The following is a 5,138-nucleotide window of genomic DNA, read 5'->3' on the forward strand; positions in this document are numbered from 1 at the left end:
TTTGTCGCTGAGTGTCATTACTTGCACGCGATGCTAGGCTGTGCGCGGGATCCGCGTCGATTCATTGGAAATTCGTTTTCTATTGGTCGATTGACGATTCACGAATGTCACGCAGAATGCGTCAGAAATGTATTCTCTTATATTCTCTGTTGACGTTTGGTGTTGTAAATGTGGATCTGCTAAACCTATGCGAATGCTATTAAATGCAACGTTCCGATTCCACGATCACAGAGAAAGTATTATGTTGACCCGGCGAAATCGATTACATCGTCTTCGTTAGCTATTGCGGATGATTATACGTTACGGCGTTCTCGTGGCGAGAACATTTCACGCTGATAACGTGACAATAGTTCCCTTTCGTTCGTCGTTTATTCACGTGCTATGCAAGCATGCTATACGCGCGTAAATACGCGGAAGTCACTTTCCTTCGAACCGTCCCGTTTCTCGGTCTTCAATTTCAAGTAGTTTCGATCGCGACAAAAACAGGCCGGTAGCAAAGGACGATAATTATCCTTAATTATCTTTTCATTCCTGTAGAATAGTTAACAGTTACTACACAGACAGAATCACTGCTAAAGATGCGGCGATAGCTTTTTAACGAGACTGCTACTTGCTTCTGTTCGCAAACAGTTGCACGGTGATCTCTAATTGATCGGTTGTTCCATTGACGGTTATTCCATTCGTTGTTAATGGATTGCAAAGTGTAATAAAGCGAAAGACTGTACCAATAAATTAAAATTGAATTTCGATTAATGGAAAAACCTACAAGTACAAACATTGTGTTTTCTTCGGAAAAGATACGAACAACTCACAGTTTATTATACAAAGCGAAGGAAAAATCCTGTTCGTCCAACGTACAATGCCGAGGATAATATCTTACGTTGACTTGTTCTTGAAAGAACGTCAACCATCTTGCCTGGACGCATACGAAGAGAGGGCACACTGTATGCAGTATGCGCATGAAGATCCGGACACAGTCACGATCTTGAGCTCCTCGTAGCTTGCGCAGGATAAGAGTCAAAGAGTAGACTCGAGTGCCTCGAAAATTCTTCGGCGTTCATTGGCCGTTCATCGGTATATGGGTAAAGGCTTGTACAAGTGCATGAACACGGGTATGCATGGGATTCTGCGCACACCTGTACACGTAAACCCGAGAGAAAGCTCAGTTCGATTCTACTTCATTATTGGATCTGGGTGACCCGATTGGCTTGCCTTCGTCGATCAACCGAGAGATGCTTCCTCGTCATCGTCATCGTCATCGTCATCGTCACCGTCCATTCTTTCTTCACTTGCAATCGGATCGTGTAGATCTGGTCGCGATAGTTCATCCTTTTCGGTAGATCACATTGACATAGCCACGTAATGTCCTTGTGTCTATCGTATCTAGTTCTGCTATCGTTTATGGAACTGTGCTGACGTTTTCGTCAATTAAACGCGTAGGTGGTGCTCCTAGAAATTGTTTCCACACTGTGACGATGCAATTACGGTAGAGACTGATCGATCAGCTTAGCCCATTAATCCATTAAGGACCAACGTTACGTTAATGGCGTATTAAATTTGCAATTCTATTTTCAGTCACCTTATGTTATCAAATTCTGCTTTTTTACTTCTTTGTGACTATCCAAGGAAATTTCAAGAATTCGCTTAATATTTTCTTTATCACCATTTCTCCCACGTAGATTTTGCAGTTTTATGAGATCTAAAGAAACCGACGTATTTATAACATTGTGTCAAGGGAACGCTGGAGAAAGCAATACGATGGATAATCGAAACAAATAAACAACAGGAAGCTCATCAAAAATACAAGAGATGCGTAATGATATTTAGAAACGTACTCTGCTTTCACTTAAGCACCTCGAATACTTCGTACTTGATCATTCGTGCAAAACCGATCATCGCCTCCGCTCGGTTCAAGTCGAATAACTCGAACGATGGTCCGAAGCATATCATCTCTCTTCCTAAGAATTGTAGAAAGTGATAGTTTACCCGTATCCCATATCGAAATAGCGTGTAGTCGAAGAAACGTTCGTCGGTGAAGGAACGATAAAGTGTCAATGGCGATAGCGTAGTAAATTGGAACAGAAGGAAATGTTCGATGAGAGCACTTTCTATAGTTGCTATGTACGTGCCGAAATAATGATGTTACTTTGAATAACTCGAAAGGGACAGTGCGTCGTCTGCATTTTAAGAGGCTCGAAAAGTGGTCCCGGTATGTAGGGCGACAAAAGCAACGCGAACAGCCACTTAACCCAGCTAATCTACGCTAGTCACGCTGACAGAAAACGATTATTACGAAGATGTGACGATAATTACAGGGAAAATAATATAAGCGCGCGTCATATTATATTACACGTAACTTGTCGCGAGCCTATGTTTTTGCTCTACTATTTTGCATTGTCTTTGCAATTTAGATTTCTAGATCGCGCGTAACGTACGTGTAACATCTCGAAAACGTATTGTTATTTAAGAGGCTGCTTCTTATCGATGGGAAACATCTTTATTGTCCCTAATAGTAATCCGCTGGATTCGTCGATCTGTTGAAATGGAGCGATAAGAAGAGTCGCGAATAAGCGTTAAACGCACAAATCAACGAATAGGATTGGAAAGAGTGACACGAGTCGTCTGCGTGCTGACAACCGTTACCAACTTACCACTACCTGCTGCTGTGGCATACCTAACTTACAAGTTAGGTGCACACACGAACCGGCGCGCGTGTACTACTCGTAGCAGGTCGTAGCAGCTCGTAGCAATGTGTCAGACGCCACTCGGGGTCAATGCGAGAAATTTTATTCTCTCCGATCGAATCTCTTCGGTCGTGAACTGTCCAAGAATACAGAGTTTCGAAAACGCTGGGATCGAACTTCATCGACAGGAAACTTGCAAGATAAAAAGAACCGGAACCAGTTTGTTCGATTGAGTTAAGAAAGAGGTGAATGAACGTCTAGCTTTATCTCGCATGTTAATGATCGAACACCGTTCATCTGTAGCCGAAATCTATTAACAGATCAACTATCTGTAAAATAGCTGGAACATTGACTTTCGATAGGAACAGGGTTAATGTCGTTTCCTGCGTGATCAATTTGGATGAAGAGCTTCATGGAATTTAAAGTAGTTAGACAAATTTGGCAATAGATACGTAATAGACGAAATTATCGACGACGTTTTTACAACCTTCTCATTCTTCTTACAAATAAATTATGTTACATTTACTTTATTTAATGCAATAATTTATATTACATTACATTAATTAGGCTCATTTGCAAGGACTAAAATCAAAATTTATCTGTGATTGATTTATCTCTATTAATTCTTCATTATATTATTATTATGTATATATGATCCTGTATGGAGGAATGGCCCTGTTAACGAGTTAAGTATAATCGCAGCAGGATTTGCGTTTGATGCTTACACGAAAACGTAATTATAAAAAGCAGACTACAATGTAATTACGTGTGACTCGGTTGTTACGTTTAATCTCGAAAAATGGGACTTTAAGAAGGTGCAACGTGTAGGTAACGACGCGTGGACGAAATCACCGAGAATGGAGCATCAGGATGAAGAAGGCAAAGAGAGAAAAAGGGAATAAGGATGCGGTGAAGCAGCGGAGCATGCCAAATGATCTTCTATGTATATCGCCTCCTTTACTACGGGCCAAAGTCGGAAACCCAGCTTTCTCCTGCCTCCACGGTCAAGTTACCTTCTGTACGATCGTACTGATTCCTGATCACGTCCTGGTTCCGATAAACGATTCTACGATTCGAACTGGCCGATAATTTTTCATCCTCGCCACTATCAAACTTTCTACATTAATATTTATTGCATTGTTTCCATGCTATCAGCATGTGGAGCCACGTCGAACGAAACGAAGTGTTACCGTACCCTGTCCACGTGAACCAAGATCAAGATAGCTCGATATATCTAAAGTAGACCTCGCACATGTAATGATCGCTTAAACAAAATTAGCTACGTATTTTTCATTTACTTTTATAGCTTAGACTATAGTTAGAGTGGATGAGTTTTCAGACGAACACGTGAAAACAAGCAAGTACGCACCATTCAGATTCAACTGCAGAGTCACATTGGTCAATTCTATACATTGAAAAACACAGATAAGCTTATTATCGTTATTATCGTTGCTGTCGTCTTGCGAAGAATGAACAATGGAAGTCATTTGTTTCTCAAGCATTGAATATTAATCATGTACTTATGTAATGAAACGAAGAAATTAGCTTCTGAGAGATTCATATGCGTTATAGATGTTTCATGAGATTCATTCGTGAGAAGAACAGTTTGTGAGAACACGCATCCATTGTAACTATAGTCATGTTGTACAATTCGGTGTTGTATATAAAATACTGACAATTCTGATTTATAAGGAATACTTGCCATGTAACGTATAAACCGTGATACGTTCGTGGACTCGTTAAACCCGTCTCATAACGTAGCCTTAAATCCTCGTGAAACGTTTAGTCGGTCGTTCTCCGGAGGAAAACACGACCTTTCTCACGTCACACGAACGTCTTTCGTCAAGTTCACACGTTGTCACCCCAGTTCCTTTACGCGTCGCACTTGTTCACTGAACTTCCTCCACTTCCCTTTTCCTTGTCCGCGTATCTCGCCTTACAAATCATATACTAACTCAACTGTAGTCTCAACTTCAACAGCGTTAATAGGCAAATGTCGGCACGATTGATAACGAGGAGGATAACATGCACTGATTTAACGAGATACAGGTAAATTTGGTGGGCTATACACCGTCGACACCGATCGCGATATCGATGATAAAATCTTGCCGGCTGTCATCCGATATTCTAATCTGAAAAGCTCGGGCAGCGTTAGAACCGGGTCGACGGTCGATAGTCTGGGACACTGGGAGCTACAACCGGCGAACCTGTTCGATTGAACTTTTCACGCGATTCTAATGCCAATCTCTTCCACGCACCGTTCGTCCATCCGGTTAGTCAACTGGATGGTACCTGTCTGGTTGTTGTACCTCGTGCCACAGCATGTGCTGGAATCGCATGGCTAAGTCATAAGCGGCGCCTTCGAACAGGAATCGTGGTGGTGGTCGAAGAACGAACAGTGGTGGAGGTCGTTTATGGTGGAGGTAGCGTAGTCAGGAAGACGGATCGACGATC

This window comes from Bombus huntii, chromosome 13 (genome assembly GCF_024542735.1).
Source record: "Bombus huntii isolate Logan2020A chromosome 13, iyBomHunt1.1, whole genome shotgun sequence".
Classification (NCBI taxonomy): domain Eukaryota; kingdom Metazoa; phylum Arthropoda; class Insecta; order Hymenoptera; family Apidae; genus Bombus; species Bombus huntii.